Source organism: Mus caroli, chromosome 19 (genome assembly GCF_900094665.2).
Source record: "Mus caroli chromosome 19, CAROLI_EIJ_v1.1, whole genome shotgun sequence".
Taxonomy (NCBI): Eukaryota; Metazoa; Chordata; class Mammalia; order Rodentia; family Muridae; genus Mus; species Mus caroli.
Genome location: NC_034588.1, coordinates 33747129 through 33767095, shown reverse-complemented (window position 1 = coordinate 33767095; position 19967 = coordinate 33747129). Strand labels below are relative to the sequence as shown.

Genomic DNA, 19967 nt, shown 5'->3' with positions numbered 1-19967 from the left:
GTTTGTTTCTTTCCGCAGCTGGTCACCGTGAACCATTCCTAGGCTCCTTGACACCTCTAAGCAGGTGGGTCCGGGGCGAGGGATCAAAAAGGGAAGAAGTCACAAATCACGCCTCTGTCTTCTCTGACGCCGCCGGAAGGGATAGCTTTGGAGCGGGGAAAAGAGCTGTTGTTGACTTAAACCGATGCGTAATTTGGACGACCTGTGGCGTTGTTTAGCGCTGTGATTGGTGGGATGTTTTGCTAGTTTTCCGTTGGTTGTGCCTACGGGTTTTTGTTTTTTGTTGTTTTTTGTTTTTTTTCTACAAAACGTTTGCTGTTTCTTTAAATGAAAATGTTTCTTTAAATTTGAGCCTGGAATGGTTTCTCAGGCCTATAATCCCAGACTTGGAAAACTGAGACAGAAGGATTATCTGGTCTGTATAATGAATTCCAGAGTAGCCTAGATTAAGTAAATAAATAATCAATCAATTAATCAAGGATATGGTAGGCGTCCAATCCCGTAACCCCAGCACAGGAGAGGAGGAGGCAGAAGGATTAGGAGTTCAAGGTCAACCTCTAATACTAATTAGTTTGACTCTCGCTCAAAAGGACACACAAAAAGCTGCGTAGGCATGGCCAGCAGATCTGGGAGGGTCTTCACAGATTCAAAATCAGTCCGGGTTACAGAGAGAGATCCTATCCCAAAACAGTAACCATCAAAGCTACTTTTGTTTGAGTTTTTGTATCTGCAGCACAGGGATGACTGGACTCGGAGATCCTCCTGCATAGAGCTCTCCAGATCTGGAATTATATAGGTATGGCCCACCACACCCAGAACCGTTGAAAGGCTTTCAAAATTATTGCTTAAGGTAGATTTCTTTTACAACCAGCTCTTACCTGTGTAAATCTATTTTTGTATTAGTGTGTACATGGTCAGGATAAATAAATAAAATACATAAATTTATTCGACCTCCAATTTCTGAAATATGCATTTTTATGTTTATTTATTTATTTTGAGACACGTTCTCACCGTGCAGCCCTGGAATTCACTAGGTACACTAGGCTGAGCTTGAACTCAGAAGTTTGCCTCCCTCTGTCTCCTGTGATTAAAGGCTTGTACCAACAAACAAGGCTATTTTTATTATTTTTGGGGGGGAGGGTACACGTATGTGTGCAGAAGTCTAAGGTCAGCTTTGGGTAGATTGATCTATTGTTCTCCAGACTGGCTTTCTCAAAGAACCCAGAGCTTGTTGGTTACCTAAACCAGCTGGCCAGAGATTTGCCTACCCTTGTCCTCCCTGGGGCTAGGATTGTAGATGCCACAGGTACACATGGCCTTTGTGTGGGTACTAGGGGCTGGAACTTGGGTTTTTATGCTTGGGTTACAAGTACTTTATATCTAGAGCCTTGTACTGGCTAGTTTTGTGTCAACTTGACACATCTGGAGTTATCACAGAGAAAGGAGCTTCAGTTGAGGAAATGCCTCCATGAGATCCAGCTGTAAGGCATTTTCTCAATTAGTGATCAAGGGGGAAAGGCCCCTTGTGGGTGGNNCCATCTCTGGNCTGGTAGTCTTGGGTTCTATAAGAGAGCAGGATGAGCAAGCCAGGGGAAGCAAGCCAGTAAAGAACATCCCTCCATGGCCTCTGTATCGGCTCCTGCTTCCTGACCTGCTTGAGCTCTAGTCCTGACTTCCTTTGGTGATGAACAGCAATATGGAAGTGTAAGCCGAATAAACCCTTTCCTCCCCAACTTGCTTCTTGGTCATGATGTTTGTGCAGGAATAGAAACCCTGACTAAGACAAGCCTCTAGAAGCATGGTTTCATGAAATATTTTAGGATACTATAATTAATACTCCTTCTCATGGAAAGAGAAATAGGCCGCCAACCTTTGGAAGGAAAATGAGTAGATTAAGCAGGGTGTGTAATATTTAACTTATTATTATTTTTTTTGCTTCGTGTGCTATGCAAGCCTGCTTCTAGTGTGTGTTTCTCTTTTAAGCAGTTAACCATATGGGATATAGGCTGACACCATGTCCATTTAGCTTTGTGGTTTATATTAAGGGGAATTCCCATTTCTTCTTAGATTTTTTTTTTTAAATGTTGTTTTGTATGTTTGCCTGAGGATCTTACATAGCACAGTCGGCCTGGAACATAAGTAAAGTGTGATCTAGATCATGATTTTCCTGCATCTGCCAAGTGATAGGATTTCAGGTCACCAGCTCCTATGACCAGCTCTTCTCTTGTTGGTTTTCTTTTCTTTTTTAATTAAAAAAATAGATTTATTCTTATGTGTATGAATGTTTTGCTTGCATGTATGTTTTTGTATTACATGCATGCAGTGTCTACAGAGTCCAGAAAGGGGCATTAAATCTCTTGAGACTGTGGTCACAGATAGTTGCAAGCCATCACATGGGTAATGGGAATCGAGCCTCGTCCTCAAGATGAGTAGTTAGCTCTCTTAACAGCTGAGCCATCTCTCTAGCTTCTGTTGGTTTGTCATCATTCACCCCCCCCCCCAACCCCATACACACACACACATACATACTAGTACTTCTTTTCAGGCAGGATCTTGCTACGTAGTCCTGGCTGGCATGTAACTCACTAGATGGTTAGGTTGTATTCCATTTTGCTGAAGCCCTCTTCCCTCGCTTCCTGAATTGTGGATTATAGGTGTGGTCCACCATGCCTGCCCCCTCCTCCTTTTTAAAGATTGGGTTTCACCCTGGAGTCTAGGCTGGTCTATGTAACCTACGATGTCCTTTTACTGGAGGTAATCCTTTTGCCAGAGATCTGTAGGGATGGCCCATCACACCCTACTCTGTCCTCTGACCACCACGACAAGCGCTGTCAAATGTATGCTGGCCCACCATCAGAAACAATATAAATGTATTTCGTACATAGATAATTTGTGGTGAATGGTAGTCAGCCATGGCAGTAACCAGCATGACTATAGACATTGGTTTTTGCCCATTGCTATAGTTTTAGCAGAAATTAATTTACTGAAAATATAAAAAGATTTTCCATGCCATAGATGGGAAGAATAAGAATTGACAATGTGGATTAATCTTAAGAGTTATAGAATATGTTAATATTCTCTATTTAAAAATACTTGGTTATGAACTATTCTAAATATATCCAGAAATGTAGAATAATGAATGATTTAATGTTCTTCTATCACACTTGTTTTGAACTGTCTGCCAAAAAGGGTAATGAAGGTTTTTCAGAGAAATAATCTAACATCTTCAGGCATCCTCCAAAGAACTGTCAATTGCCAAGGTTAGCGATAAGCTGTGGGCGGAGCCCTCATTTCAGGCTATGGGAAGTTCTTTGTTAATTCCTTCAGCAGATGTGCCCAGAGAATTCATAATGTAAATGGGCACTAGAATAGCAAATTAAACTGTAATTACCCTCTAGGAGCTCAGAAAATGTTTGTGCTTACTAAATGAAAAGGTACGCAGACATAAAACATTATGCAATGATAATGTGGCAGTGTGTGCAAAGTCACCAGCTTAGCCTAGAAATACAAAGGAACTCACAAGTTTGTAGAAGACCCATGTGGGCTGCCATGTTAAAAAGAATGTCTTGACATGGGATATGTCACTTAAGATTAGACAGAGAAGAGTTTGGGCCTGGATTTAAATGAAAAGATTTAAAGACAGGAGTTAACTTCTCTGATTCAAGTGTAGGTTTCTGTTGCCTAAGTGGGAAAATATGTTTGTCTGAGGATGTATGATATAATGAAAAGGCCTTGAAGTCACGCAGCAGTGGGAATACAGTGAGAAGTAAAACCAAGTCCACTCTGCCTTTGTGAGGTCTACTGATTGGTGGGAGAAGCATCCGAAATGGTAACTTGGAATTGAGCACTTACAAGGAATTATAATTAGGGGTTTGACAGGGAGGCCAGGGCAAGCTTTTCTGAGGAATTGTCTAGAATACTAAGGACAGAAGAAGAGCAGTCATTAACTAGAAAAGAGAGGAAAGAGTACTCAGGCCAAAGAACATGTGTAAGTGCCCCAGGAGGAAAGTGCTTTGATAAATAAAAGCATTGAAACAAAGAGATTTTAAAGTAACTTTGATCCCTAAAGTTCAAGTGACCCGTAATGAAGAGTCCACAGGCTTGTGTTAGGAATTTTGCCCTTAGGAGAGATGGAAACTCACAAGGGTGGGGTAGGCCTGACGTGAGAAAGAGACACATTGTGTAAGGAAATTAGGTTAGTTCATAGTTAGAGGTTTGTCCTGGAAATTTTGATCAGTGTGCCCTTCAGTGAAACTAAACTGGCGATCCTGGACTGCTGTCTCTATTTTTGTTTGTTTGGTTTTGATGCAGGGTTTCTCTCTGTATACCAGGCTGGCCTCAAATTCACAAAGATATACCTACTTCTATCATCTGAGTTCTGGGATTAAAGGCATGTACCACTACATACTGACTGTCCTCTTTCTTTCTAATAAGGTCTTGCTCTGTAGTCCAGGCTAGCCTCAAATTTCTGCGTTCCTAGATCTGAGGTGATTAAGTATACGCCATCATTCCTGGTCTGCTCACTACTAGTTCTTTAAGATTCACAGTTGCATGGGTCAGGTGATCATCAGAAGCAGTAAGGGCAGGAACCTGGAAGCAGGAGCTGATGCAGAGGCCATGGAGGGGTGCTGCTTACTGGCTTGCACCTCACAGCTTGCCAGCTTGCTTGCTTTTTTATAGGACACAGGACCATAGCCCAGGATGGCACTTACAATAGGCTGGGCCCTTCCCCATCAATCACTAAGAAAATTCCTTACAGCTGAATCTTATGGAGGCACTTTTTCAATTGAGAGTCCCTCCTTTCTGATGTCTCTAGATTGTGGCAAGTTGACATCAAACTAGTCAATACAGAAAGAAAAGAATTATAGGGCAGTATAGTATATTTTCCCTTCTGTAACTTAACCCTGTAATGTCCATTTTATTTAGCTATTTTGATTTTGTTTTGGTGTGTGTGTGTTTTCTCTCAAGGTAGGGCTTCTCTGTGTAGCCTTGACTGTTCTAGAACTCACTCAGTAGACCAGGCTGGCTTCCAACTCAAGAGATTTGCTTGCCTTTGCCTCCCATGTGCTGGAATTAAAGGTGTGAGACACTGCCCAACTATTTTGACTTTTTATACAAGTTTTACTTTGTAGTCTAGGCTAGCCTGGAACTCACTTTGTAGCTCAGGCTGGCCTTGAACTCTGAGCGCTCTCTTGTATCAGTCTTTTTTTGTGGTTGGATTATGGGCTTGAGTGTCAACTTTATGAGAAAATGTATATGGAAAATAATTTTCTTTTTCAAACAGCCATGTGTTCATAGAGCTACCCAAAATGTCTTGTAGAACTAGAATTTCCCCAGATCTTTTCCAGAGAACTTGTGAAGTCAAGGATATTTTCATGGGCTGGTGAGATGGCTCAGTGGGTAAGAGCACACTGACTGTTCTTCCGAAGGTCCTGAGTTCAAATCCCAGCAACCACATGGTAGCTCACAACAAGAGACCTGACGCCTTCTTCTGGTGCGTCTGAAGACAGCTACACTGTACTTATTTATGGTAATAAATAAATCTTTAAAAAAAAAAGGATATTTTCATAATAATAGGAAAACATCATTTGCATTTCCATTGCATTAACATTTACATTGCAATGGCATAAGCAATTGCAGATAAAAATTCCTTGCACATGAGCAAAGTTCAAAAAGCACTGGACTCAGACAGCACTAATGGTCGTATATTTACCACAGCATGTGTGCATTAAACATTAGAACCAAATAGTTTTCTTTACAAGTTTAAGCAGTTAAAAATATTTATTGTGTTAGTCTTTACACTTTAATATTCATATTTGTATTGTCTGTATCTGAGCAGGTATGATGCACCCTTCTCCTGCATCTCCAGCATGGTAGCCAGGCGCAGTGGTGTGCACTTACCCCACCCTGCCCTGTGACAAGGGAGATAGAAGGAAGGTAGATTGCTTGAATGAACACAGAGATTTGAGGCTAGCCAGAAGTCTTGGGGCAAGCATTGTAATTCTAGCACTCAGGAGGCAGCCTGGGCATAACAACACCCTGTTTCAAAAAACAAATAAAAAATAAACCCAAATAGCCCAAATTGAAAATGGACAAAAGAGCTGAGCAGACATTTCTTTAATGATAGTGAGCAAATGAAAAGATTTTCATTTTTCTTTTTTTTTTTTTGTATTTTTTATAAAGATTTTATTTATTTATGTGAGTACACTGTAGCTAGCTGTCTTCAGACACACCAGAAAAGGGCATCAGATCTCATTACAGATGGTTGTGAGCCACCATGTGGTTGCTGGGATTTGAACTCGGAACCTCCGGACGAGCAGTCAGTGCTCTTAACTGCTGAGCCATCTCCCCAGCCCAAGATGTTCATTTTTCATTAGCCTATATAGCATATGGATTAAAGTGACGTTTGACTTGCTTTCTTTCATCTGAAACTGTTAGAATCCTTAGGATCTAGGAGTTTTTCTTGGTTTGTTCTGGGTTTTGATCCTGGGCATTGAGTCTAGTACTTGAACCAGTGGGCTCTCTTCTCAGCACGTGGGCTTTCTTTTACTGTATACATTTGCTTGGGTTTTGGGTTTTTTCCTCCTGAGAAGTTCTTGACTCTAAATTGACTACTAGTTGCTTGTTGCTCCTGGAACTTGACTTTCAAGGTGTGCTATTTCCACAGCCCTCTGTTAATCTTAGACTCTCACCAACATTCAGAGTGCCCCATTCAGAGGCAGCTAGATAGAGCCTCTGTTGAGAGGCCTAATGATGCCAGTGAACCTGGAACAGGAGGTGCCATGCAGAAGTAAAAATAGACTGTTAAAGGGAGAAGATAGAGTTTAGAAAAACACAGACTGCAGCTACCCAGAATTCAAACAGTTTGGAGATAATTTGCTGAAAAGTTAGAAAAAGCAGGCAGTATTCAGATTTTTTTTGTAACTTATTCACTTTACATCCTGCTCACTGCCCCCCTTCCACAGCCCTTCCCTCATGCCCCCGTCTCCTCTGAGCAGGTGGGCTCCCCATCAGGAAAGAAAGAACTGACACCTGCAAGTTGTCTGCTGATCTCCACATTTGCACCTTGCTGTCCATACATAAGTTTTTAAATGTACGCTCTGGAAACCAAAGTCAAATTTACTAATTTATTATTTTCAGTCCCAGTTAGCTATTGAAAGGGAGAAAACCGGACCCCACAATTAGGAGGAGGGCTTATCTTTCTGTCTGTCTTTCTTCTTTTTCCTTCCATCCTTTCTTCCATTCATTTTACAGGTATAGGAGTTCCCCCTGCATGTATGTCTGTGCCCTATGTGTGCAATGCCTGAGGAGGCCAGAGAGGGTGTCAAGTTCTGGAGTTAAATGTGGTTCTAAGTCACCAAGTGGGTACTAGGAACCCAACTTGGGTCCCCCATGGGAAAGGTAAATATTCTACTACTCTGAGCCATCTATCTCTCCAGCCTTGAAGGTGGTGGCGGCGGCGGCTGCTGCTGCTGCTGCTGCTTCTTCTTCTTCTTCTTCTTCTTCTTCTTCTCTCTCTCTCTCTCTCTCTCTCTCTCTCTGTGTATGTGTATGTGGTTGGTTTTTGCTTTTTTCGAGACAGGGTTTCACTGTGTATTCCTGGCTGTCTTGGAACTCACTCTGTAAATCAGGCTGTCCTCCAACTCAGAGATGTCTGCCTCCTGAGTGCAGAGATTAAAGGTGTATGCCACCTCTAATGGCTTGAAGGGTTCTTCTTTACCTGCCAGGTACATCTATGGAAAACACATAGCCACCCCCCATGCCACATGGTGAAAAATTGAATTTTCCCTCAGAGATAAAACAAGGATGTATGCTCTTGAAACTTGTTTTCAACAATGTCCTAGAGGCTCTAGTCAGGTCAATTAAGTAAGAAAAGAAACAAAAGGCATCTGTGCTGGTTAGTTTTTGTCAAGTTAACACAAAGTCTGTGGGCCTTCTCTGTAAGCATTTTCTCAATTGACTTGGGAGGGCCCACATCCCACTGTGGGAAGTGTTACCCCTGAACAGGTAGGCCTGGGTTATATAAGAAAGCAAGCTGAGTGTGCTATGCAGAGCAAGCCGGTAAGCAGCATTCTTCCCTTGTTTCTGCTTCAGTTCCTGACTCCTGGGTTTTTATTTGAATTCATGCCTTGACTTCTGTCTTAGTTTTACTGCTGTGAACAGACAGCAGGACCAAGGCAAATCTTATAAAAACAACATTTAATTGGGGCTGGCTGGCAGGTTCAGAGATTAAGTCCAGTATCATCAAGGTGCAGGCAGAGCTGAGAGCTCTACATTTATCTGAAGGTTGCTAGCAGAACACTGACTTCCAGGCAGCTAGGATGAGTCTTATAACCCACACCCACAGAGACACACCTACTCCAACAGGACCACACCTTCTAATTGTGCCACTCCCTGCACCAAGAATATGCAAGCCATCACAACATCCTTTGATGATGGATTATAACAAGTAAAGAGAAATAAATACTTTCCTTCTGTGATGGTTTGAATATGCTTGGCTAGGAAATGGCACTATTAGTAGGTGTGGCCTTCTTGGAGGAGGTGTGGCCTTGTTGGAGGACATATGTCACTGTGGGGGTGGGCATGGAGACCCTCCTCCTAGCTGCCTGACAGATTCAGTCTTTTCCTGGTTCCCTTTGGAACAAGATGCAGAACTCTCAGCTCCTTCTCCAGCACCATGCCTGCCTGGATACTGCCATGCTTCCTGCCATGATGATAATGGACTGAACCTCAACCAGTAAGCCAGCCCCAGTGAAATGTTATTTTTTTTTAAGATTTATTTATTATTTTATGTAAGTACACTGTAGCTGTTTTCAGATACAACAGAGGGCATCAGGTGTCATTACGAATGGTTGTAAGCTACCATGTGGTTGCTGAGATTTGAACTCAGGACCTTCAGAAGAGCAGTCAGTGCTCTTAACTACTGAGCCATCTCTCCAGCCCCGAAATGTTGTTGTTATAAGCGTTGCATTGGTCATGGTGCCCCTTCACAGCAATGGAAACCCTACCTATGGCACCTCCCTACGTTGCTTTTGGTCATGCTGTTTAATCACAGTGGCAGATGCAAACTAGAACAGAAATTGGTTCTAGACCAGGCTGTAACTAAGACTGTTGTTTTATGGGAAGAGGGTGGGAGCATTTGAAGCTCTGGGCTAGAAAAGGCTATTGAATTCTCAGGACTTAATGAGCTGCTATGAAAGCTCAGAAGATAGGGATGTGGAGAGAGGTGCAGATGATGGGGGCCTGGCTTGTGAGGTTTCAGAGGAAAGCAAGCCAATAAGCATCTCTCCTCCATGGTGCCAGAGGACTCTTCTCTTCTTTAAGTTCTTGCCCTGACTTAATGATGACTGGGACTGGGACATGGAAGCCAAGTCAACCCTTCTCTCTCCAAGTTGTCTCTGGTCAGTATTTTATCAGAGTGACAGACAGGTAGACTAATATGGCATCCACTTTGGAAAGGAAGAAGAAAAACTATTTTATTTGCTGATGAAATGATCTTATGTTTAAAACCTCAAAGGAGCTGACTCTGCTCTGTCTTTCTGCTGCTCCCTGTGAGGGGAACACATGCCTGTGCTGGGGGGCGAGCCTTTCTTCCTGAGAACTCTTCCTTTGCCTTTGTGTTTAAAGTCTATTAAAACATCTTTAGGCCTGGAGAGATGGCTCCGCAGTTAGAGCACTTACTGCTCCAGAGATCCTGAGTTCAATTCCCAGCAACCACATGGTGGCTCACAACCATCTGTAATGAGATCGGATGCCCTCTTCTGGTGTGTCTGAAGACAGCTACAGTGTACTCATATGTACACTGTAAATAAATAAATAAATAAATAAATCTATCTTTAAAAAAAAAAACCACCCCACAACATCTTTAATGAGGCCTGGCATAGTGGGACTCAGAAAGCATAGGTGGGTATTCTGTGAGTTCAAGGCTGGCCGGATATATATAGTAAGACCCTCTCTCAGAACAGAATAGAACAGAACAGAACACTATGAAAACTTTAATGAAAAAAAATCTCAAGGAATTACACAAAACACATATTAGAACCAAAATGCAAGTTTAACAAGATTGCAAGTTATAAGATCAAAATGGAAGATCTATTGTATATCTGTATATTAGCAGTGACCAATACAGGAATAAAAGTAAGAAAAAGTAGTTGTATTTATAAAAACATCAAAAGGAACACACTAAGCATGGGAATACAGCTAAGTGTGTAAAATACTTTCTAAACATGCACAGTACCCTAGCTTTAATCCCTATCACCACATAAACCTGGCTGTGGCAGTGGATGCTACTAGTCACAGCACTGGGGAGTTGAGACAGGAGGATTAGAAGTTCAAAGTTAGCCTCAGCTACATAGTTAGTTCAAGGTTAGTTGGGCTACATGGGAACAGTGACATTGGGCTGGCAAGATGGCTCAGTGGGTAGAAGCACTGGAGGGACTCCTTTCTGATCCCTAGGTCCCAGGGTACGCGGAGCGAGGTAACTCTGTGTCGGTATGTGCACCTCGGCATGCCTGCGTCCATACTCACACTCACATGCCAGATGTACATACAAAGAAGATGGTAAGTGAAAACACAACACAAAGGCATCAGCTTAACAAAAGCAGTGAATAACATCTGAAAACTCAACCATTAAACATCCAGTAAATGGACAGAGTTCATCAAAGATTGTGTGCGAGTGTGTCAGTGTGTGTGTGTGTGTGTGTGCGCGCACGCCGTGACAGGTATTTGGAGCCCAGAGAGTCGCTTTTACAAGTTGGTTCTCTCCTTTGGTGATGTGGGTCCTGCAGATCCTGAACTCAGGTTATTAAAGTTGGCAGGGATTGCCTTTAGCTGCTGGGCCTTCTTATTGGTGTCGGTTTCCTGATTTTAAAGCTCACTAAAATACCACAATAATGAAGATGGTGTAATAGTGTTCTAAGGTGTTTTGATTAGTGGACCAGGAAGTCTGGAATTAAGTCCTGACATTCCGATGGTCAGGTTATTTTCAACAAGGGCACCAGAATAATCTAATAGGCAGAATGGATATATTTCCATTTCAGCTAGGCAGTCCATGCAAATGAATGGTGTTGGACTCTTACCTCACATTACAAGAAAAATTAACTAAAAATTGATAAAAAAAAAAAAAACCCAAGGGCTGGTGAGATGGCTCAGTGGGTAAGAGCACCCGACTGCTCTTCCGAAGGTCTGGAGTTCAAATCCCAGCAACCACATGGTGGCTCACAACCATCTATAACAAGATCTGACGCCCTCTTCTGGAGTGTCTGAAGACAGCTATAGTGTACTTACATATAATAAATAAAAAAAACAAAACAAAACAAATAAAAAACCCAAATGTTAGAGCCAAAAGTATAAAATTTGTAGAAGAAAGTATAACTTTAATTTTTTCAAACCTTATTTTTTTAAACATTTTTTAAAAAGATTTATTTATTGTTATATGTAAGTACACTGTAGCTGTCTTCAGACACTCCAGAAGAGGGTATCAGATCTCATTACAGATGGTTGTAAGCCACCATATGGTTGCTGGGATTTGAACTCGGGACCTTTGAAAGAGCAGTCAGTGCTCTTAACCGCTGAGCCATCTCTCCAGCCCCAAACCTTATTTTTAATTATGGTTCTTAAACCTCCCTTGTAGCCCAGCACCCACCAGAGGTAATGGAAAAGAAAGGATTCAGGGGTGTGGGGGGTTGGGCGGGGAAGTGGACCTGTTTAGAGAGGTTCTTTGTAGTGACCTCATCTGCGTTGTCTGGAAATCAGCAGTTCAGTTCATAGGTTAGCAGGCAGTGGCAGCTCAATCCATTCCAGATACACCAGCGGTCAAGTTCAGTAGACTTGGGTTAGCAACAGCAGTGACAGGATCTAGAAAGAGACAGCCAGGCCTCAGCCTGGCTCAAGTCAGCAGGAGGGACCAGGAGGGACCAGGAGAAGTTGTTAGCTGTGCCTCTCTCTCAGAGAAGGGAAGCTCAGTGAAGACATGAGACCCACAAGCATTGCACAGTTAGATATACCAGCAAAACCAAGCTCTGCCAGCCCATGAAGCTCTATTTATACCCTGCAAACATCACGTGCCCTCCATGTGCCTTGCCTTAGCACATGCATCCAATCAGCCTGAGACCGCTCAAGTGGCAAGAAACGGCAGCACACCACTAGAAGTTTTTTGGTGTGTTACTCTCTATGGAGTCCTGACAAAGGCAGCCCAACTATGCAATATAAGGTGGACAAATACATGTGTGTTGTTCGCAAAAAATTCTTCATGTGACCTTTCACGTGCTTGCTTTAGCAGAATGGCCTCTCTCCAGTGTCTGCTTCAGTGAAGTTCCTTCACAAATCTGCCTTAGCCTTTTATACCTGTGTCTACTTTAATGAAATGTTCCTTCACGTGTTTGCCTCAGCAAAACAGCATCCAAAATCTTTCCAAAGAACCATTAAGTTCCCACTTCAAGAAAGCATAAGCATAAATGCCCAGGACCTGGGACCAGACTCTGCTTTCTCACAGATGACAACACCACCATGAGTGAGAACGGAAGAACAAACTGGGCTTAATAAAAATTAACAGCTCTTATAAAGGAGGGGTTTTAGTCAGATATTTTTTTTTTTTTGGGTTATGAAGAATACCTGAGACAGTCTAGCTTTGGTGATCCATGCCTGTAATCTCAGCCCTTGGGAAGTAGAATATCAAGTATTCAGATATGGATCGCCACACGTGGTCTTTGTGGTACTTTCTTCTTTTTTTTTTTTTTAAGATTTATTTTATTTTGTTTGGATGTATGTAGGTATGTGCACCACATAGGTGCAGAGTGCTCATAAAGGTCAGATGAGGGCATGGGGTCCCCTGGAACTCGAATGATGGATGGATGGTTGTGTGGTACTGGGAGTCAAACGTTCTGCAAGAGCAGCCAGTGCTCTTCACTGCTGAGTGTTTATCTCATATCATCATCATCTCTGTCTCTCTCTCTCTTGTTTAAAGAGGATTTTAATAGTTGATACCCAATTGACTAAATATTTCTAATAATAGTAATGATAACAATTCCTGACTTACGTAGAATGTTTAAGAAACTTATTGTATATTCTCCTCATAGTTTTGTCCTCGGAGCTGTAATTGAGCAGATCAAGCTTCTAAAATCCTAAATTTAAGGTTAAGCACAACAGAGTAACCTGGTCATTTGATCGTCAGTGTGAGTAAGAATGTCATTTAGTATGCTCGTTAGCAGCACAGCAGTGTATGGTTATTCTGTCAGTAAGTGACACAGGGCATCTGATTCCGCTGCTCTGCTGCTTGTACCACAGTATCTCATGGGATACAGTTTCTGTTTCTTCTCATTGCTAAAAATCCACTAGGAGGAGATTACAGCTCCAGACATAACACACATTACATACAACTACATAAGACCAACATTGCTAGAGATTGAACCACAGATTAACCCCAACACTGAAGCTGAGGGCGATTTTAATACTCTACTTTCCCCAATGACATGTCTTCCAGATCAAATGAAACAACAACAAACCAGAAACACCATCGTAAAATTTATGACTCAAAAGTCCTTCTAGATGTCCATAGAATATTCCACTCCACATTATAGAATACGCCTTGGTCTCCATGAAAATTTCTTTAAAATGGACTCATGGTGGTATTTTGATGTTAAGAGGTGGATCCTGTCTGGTGGAAGTAGGTCTCCGGGGCAAATGGTTCAATGGACACAATTCCTACCCGAGTTCTGACTGTGCTCTCTGCTTCCTGTTCAATACTATGGGAGGCATTCCTGCCACATGCTTGCTGTGAGCTCTGTAATGCCATCCCTGCTATGATTGACTAAACTGATGAAAACATGAGCCAAAATAAACCTTTCCTCCCTGAAGTGCTTTCTGTTAGGTTATTTTGGTCACAATGAGGCAGAAGTAACTAACACAGAAAATTGGCCAGTCAATAACTGTGACTAAACCTGAGCATGTGGTTCACAAGCCTTTGGGGTTGTTTGTTTTTGAGCAGTTTGGTGATTGGGGCTAGAGAAGCTGCAGAATGTTGTAAGAGCTTAACAGGCCCCTGGTTATTGTCTGTCTCTCTGTGCTCAGAGTGCTTTAGACAGGGCACCGCAGAACAGTGCAGGTATGTCTGGTGCTGTTTCCAATAAAGACGGCAAGGGCTTTTGGAGGAAATGTTCACTCCTAACTGCAGCAGGAAAAGGACCTAAGTCAGGAATATCCACTCACAAAGGGCAGTTGTCCAAGTTGATTGTGTTTGACATATATATGTAATCCCCGAATCTAGGGATGCTGCTGCTGAACCATATAGTGAGTTTGAAACCATGGGTGCACAGGAAAGAGAAATGTTCAAAAACTGATGGGGGTAGGCTGGCAAGATGGTTCAGAGGGGAGGGCGCTTGCTGCTGCCAAGTACTGGGATCTTAGGAGGAGGTCCAGAATTCAAGGACTGTCTCAATTATATAGTGGTCTGAGGCTAACTTTGGCTACATGAGACCCCCACTTCAAAAAAACCAAACCAAATCAAACCAAAAATGCTAGGAAAGTGCTATACAACTGAGCTATGTCCTCAGCCCCTTTGTGTGTGTGTGTGTGTGTGTGTGTGTGTGTGTGTTGGCATATGTATATGTTTTGGTGGGTGCCAGAGCAGGCCTGAGGTATAGGGTCCTCCAGAACTGGACTTCCCTGAGGTTGTGAGATAGGATCCCTCACCAGGACATGGGATTCACCAATTAGGCTAGGCCAGTAGGCCCCAGGAGTCCTCCATCTCTCCTTCCCCAGCATGTCCCATCATGCCCCACTTTTTATATGGCTGCTATGAACAGAACTTAGTGACCTTAACTGTTAAGCCATTTCTTCAGCCTTTATCTAGCATTCCTAAGCCTGAATTTCCTTAAAACAAACAGACAGGGATGGTTCAACAGTTAAAATCACTGGCTGCTAAACTTGATGATCTGAGTTCAATGCCCAGGACTCTGGTGCTGGAGGGAGAGAACTAGCTTGCTAGCTCTGTCTCTCTCTCCATCCCTCCTTCTCTCCCTTCCTCTATCCCCGCCCCCCACCAATTAATATAAAACAAAATTGAAAACTCCAGCAAAAGAATGACAACTTTTATTATTTGGGGTGATGTGAAGATTAACTCCCTAAGACAGTGATCCTCAACCTTTCCAGTGCTATAGCCCACTTGGATAGTTCCTCATGTTGTGGTGACCCCCAGCCATAAAAGTCTTGTCTGGCCTTTTCCTTTTCCTTTCTTTTTGTTTTTAAGATTTTATTTATTTTATGTGAGTACACTGTAGCTATCTTCAGACACACCAGAAGAGGGCATCCGATCCCATTACAGATGGTTGTGAGCCACCATGTGGTTGCTGGGAATTGAACTCAGGACCTCTGGAAGAGCAGACAGTGCTCTTAACCACTGAGCCACCTCTCATACATAATGCAAATATTTTTGAAGATAAAGGTTTGCCAAAGGGGTTGAGACCCACAGGTTGAAAACTACTGCCCTAAGGCATAAGACCTTCTTACGTAGTACATGATGTCAGCTATTATAAACATCATTAACATGGTGAAGAAACTCTCTATACGTAAACGTTTAAAGCTAATACACAAAAAAGAAATAGAAGCTTATTAAGAATATCTGCTTTCTGTGGTGGTTGAGGTCATTCCTCATACTTTGTTTTCTCCTCCAGAAGTAGGAAATACAGTTGTAGGAAGAAGAGGTATAAGAAGGATGTGGAGCCAGATGTGGTGGTGCTTGTCTTTAATTCAAGAGCTGGGAGGCAGAGGCAGGTGAATCTCTGGGAGTTTAAAGCCAGCCAGGACTATATAGTGAGAAAAGTATTTGGCTAGTAGGATCCTATTGTTGTACTCGTGAAGCTGACTCACATGACTGGTGGGTGATGTCAGTGTTAAGTAGGAAGGAGAGAAAGAGCAGTATAGCATTTCTAGGAAGCTCAATTGCCTTCCAGTATTAATGGTAGACTGTAAACATTGGCTTTTACTTTTAGTTTGTTAAAAATGCTTTTATACATACTAACATAATTTTGGATATTTAGATACAGCAGCGGTTAAAATTGCCTCCATTTTATTTTTAGAGGAAGCTAACTAAGAAACTGGGAACATGGGCCTTTTAGGCATAGTGTCTATGTATAAGTTCAGGCACTTTTGCTTCCCACAGTTACAATCTGTAACTGGCCTGGTTGCTTAGTCTGGTCATCAAAGTCATGTGGGGAGCTGAGGCAAGAGGAGCACCAAGTTCAAGGCCTACCTGGTCTACAGAGTGAGCTCAAGGCCAACCTGGGCTGGCCTCAAATTCCTGGGCTCAAAGAATCCTCTTGTATTGGTCTTTTAGTGCTTGGAAATATGAGGTCCACCACTGCTCCTAAAGAGATTTTTAGGAAGACTAGGGTATTGCGTTCTCTGCAAGAGGACAATGGGCCGGGTAGGAGCAGAGTGCTGCCTGCTTACTTGTTACTGTTATTACTTAGGACCAGGCAAGTGGTAGTGGGAATAACTGTGCTTATACAATCAGATGGAGATATATTTTCTTTGTTTATTTTTGAGGCAGGGTCTCATTTATCTCAGACTTAACTCAAACTCACCAGGGAGCCAAGGCCGTCCCTGAATTACTGACCCTTTTGTGTCAGCCTTCTGGATGCTGGTATTGCAGCCATGTGCTACCATGTCTGATGAGAATTAAATTTGATAATCTCATGCCCTTTCCACATGTCAGCTCTTACAATATTAAGTTGACCCCCTACTACTGTGATAATGTCATTTTCTGTTTAGCATTTTGGCAGGTAGTCTATTTCCCCCCAAAATGGTGGTAGAGATAATTGCCACACATATTTGTTTCTCAGACTCCCCAAGAAGGTATCAGAGAGTCAGGTATGGTGGCACTTGCCTGGAATTCCAGCCCTCAGGAGGCTAAGATTAGGAGGCTTGTGAATTTGAAGCCTGTTTGGGTCATTAGGATAATACTGTCTCAAACAAACAAACAAACAAGCAAATAAAATGTAAAAACACCTCTGGATTTTGGTTCATATGGTTAAAGCAAAACCCTAAGGAAGCCAATCTTCAATACTAGACAAAGATAGCCTACCATAAATCAAACTACTACATGAGTTATAGTGTGAGAAACAAAAGTGACAGGTGGCATACACCTCTAAGCCAGCATTCAGGAGGCTGAGGTAGGTACACCTATGAGTTAACTCAAGGCTAGCCTGGCCTATATATTGAGACCCTGTCTCAAAAACAAACAAAACTCACATGTCAATTAAGAGAATTAAATTATCATCTCTTCTTGATCCTTCTACATGATGGAGATCAGATCCAAGGTCTCCCAACACCCTAGGGAAAGTCCAGATGTCCTGTGTAGGAACTATTTTATACTCTTCTGAGCTTAGCCCTGACTTTCCCATTGGGAAACGCTCATATACTCATGCATCCTGTTTTGGATTGTCCCTTCAGGATGCAGCTCTTCAATAAGATTCATGTCCTTGCTTAGAGGAATATGGGCTGGATTTCAGTCCCTACTGCTCACTTTCTGGTGCTGAGGGGTATATTCTACAGTCTGTGAAAGGGAAAGTGAGGGCTCTGTGCAGTCTAGTTACTGCATAAGTTATTAGCATCATGTCAGATTATAAAAGTAGAGGAGTTTGGGAAAGTCCAATTCCCCATGTAAGAAAGGCACGGATACTATACAGACACTACTTTGGTACCAAATGAGAGGATCCAAGGGCTACCTGGACAGACACATGGACCTTGTCCTTGTTGTGGTGATTCCTGTGACTCGTCAGGTTCCTGTGGAACCTGCTAGTTGCTGGCTGCCACTGCAGACATGGTAGCAAAGAAAAGGTTGCTTCATTGCCTCTAGTCTGACGAGCCTCTTCTCCCAATCTATTAAGACAAATCAGTTGTCTTTTTACTTTTAGAGCAGGCCTCCTGGGGCCCAGGCTGACCTTGGGCTCACTACAGGACTGAGGATGACCTTGAACTTTGGATCCTCCTGCTTCCTTCTACCTCCAGTGCTGGAATTATCAGGATGTGCCACTGCACTGGGCTTTGATGAGTTGTTTTCTGGGAGATAGTCATGCTTATTTTAGGACATCCCACAGAGAGATGCTCTTGCCATGGATAGAATCTGGTTTTCCTACAGCTTTGTTTCAATGGTAGAAAGAGAAGTTGCTAAGCCACCATTTGCCTTCTTTCTTCACCTCTAAAGGTCAAACTGTTTCTGTGGCTGTGTGATTTGGGGAGAAAAGGATTGCAAGGGTGAATGAAATGAATTAAAACAGATGTGGTGCTGCAGTTCTGTAGTTCCAACGTTCAGAAGATTGAGGAAGAAGGATCGGGACTTTAAGCGTAGCTTGGCCTACACAGGCAGTCCCCAGGCCAGTCTGAACTACATGGTCAAACCTTGTTTCAAAAATAAAGTAAAAAACAAAGAAGAAAAATATTTTTTATTTCAAACCAACAAAAAACTAAATTAATATGTGGAAAGCAGCTAGCATTGTGTCTAGCACATAATGTATGCCCCATAAATATTAACTGCAAAGCCTGGCCTGGTTGGACAGGCAGGCCACACCAATCACTCAAGAGGGCTGAGGCTGGAAGACCACAAATTCAAGATCAGCCTAGGTTAATGAATGAGTTCAAGGCCAGCTTGGACAACCTAGTGAGGCCCTTCCAGGTGAAAAGGCTGAGTTAGGTGTCCTCCTACAGATGACTGGATAAAGGAAGTATACTACCTATATAGCTCTAAAGGACAAAAGTATGTCATTTGCAGGAAAAGGGATAGATCTGAAGATTATCACATTAAACCAACAGGCAGCAGGGTTAGTGGTACAACCTGGAACCCCAGGGAGACTCAGGGTTCTCAGTGGACTAGCTCGCTTGGAGGAGTAGGGGTGATGCTACCTGGAATCATAGGTTGGGACTAGATAGAGTCCTGAATTCTAGGGTGAGTGTTTGACCATACCCTATAGACAGCAGTGTAAGACAAGATGTAACTGGAATAGATAGACGGAGGAAATCCTTAAATCGCATCAAAGTCATAGCTTCAGCTTCTGCAATGGAAGCTGAAGTTATGAAAGCTAATAAAATCCCTCTAAAGCCTGTCCCTTGAGGGTTCCTCTCGGTGTCAAGTTTATGACTACAACTTCTTTTTTCCTGTCCTGGGGTAAACCTTGGGGTCTTATTCATGCTAGACAAACAACATCCTGCTCTTGAGCGGCTTCCCAGCTCTTGCTTTGCTTTAGATAGGTCTTACTGTATAGCCCAGATTATCCTTAAATTCAAGATTGTTCTGATTTGACCTCTTGAGCTTTGAGATTATAGAAGTATACCTGGTTTGTGAAGCAACTTTTGAACAACATTTCAAATGAAAGGTTGAAACTGATAAAGAGTTTTAGCCAAGTGGGGCTGGCACACACCTTTAATCCCAGCACTTGGGAAGCAGAGGCAGGTGGATTTGAGTTTGAGGGTAACCTGGTCTCCAACAGAGTGTGAGTACCAGGACAGCCAAAGGCTACTCAGAGAAACAGTCTCAAAAAAGAAAAGAAGAGAAAAGAAAGGAAAACAAAACAAAAAACCCTAGGAATTGAACATAGGCTTTGGTAGGTAAACACCTCATTACTGAGCTATAGACCCAGCCTCTAGAATAATTAAAAGCTGGTATGATTAAGAACTGTGTAGAATTTACTTCTGAAATTTTGTGAAGGGATAGATAGTCTTGGCTGGGCTTAGTAGTGAATGCCTATACTTGGAAACAGGGGCAGGAAGATTGCTATAAGTTAGAAGCTGGTGTTGTATGCATAGTGAATTCTAATCCAGCCAGTGGCTATTGGAGACTCTCAAAAATTAGTGTGTGATGGGGAAATTCTATCAAGACAGATCAGTGGGTGAAGGCACAGGCCACCAAGCCTGTTGGATCTGAGTTTGAGCCTAAGGAAAGAGAATGAACTCTTTTTTTTTTTTTTTTTTTTTTT

General features: G+C 42.5%; 1 protein-coding gene and 1 long non-coding RNA gene across 10 annotated transcripts in view; one reads left to right on the top strand and one right to left on the bottom strand.

The window, feature by feature from the left end:
* The window catches only part of Cpeb3 (cytoplasmic polyadenylation element binding protein 3), a 187271-nt gene that overhangs the window by 2575 nt on the left and 164729 nt on the right, over window positions 1-19967 (top strand). Inside the window, exon 1 of one of the 9 annotated variants that reach the window (XM_021152380.2) lies at window positions 8583-8737. The exons of the other annotated variants lie outside the window; for them this stretch is intronic. The gene's annotated coding sequence lies outside the window, so the exon portion shown is untranslated. Of the gene's footprint in view, window positions 1-8582; window positions 8738-19967 lie in introns of those variants that run through there. 9 annotated transcript variants of the gene reach the window in all.
* LOC115029984 overlaps window positions 11620-19967 on the bottom strand; it is a 19274-nt gene continuing 10926 nt past the window's right edge. Inside the window, exon 3 of the long non-coding RNA XR_003835557.1 lies at window positions 11620-11856. This is a non-coding gene — a long non-coding RNA (uncharacterized LOC115029984). The remainder of the gene's footprint in view (window positions 11857-19967) is intronic.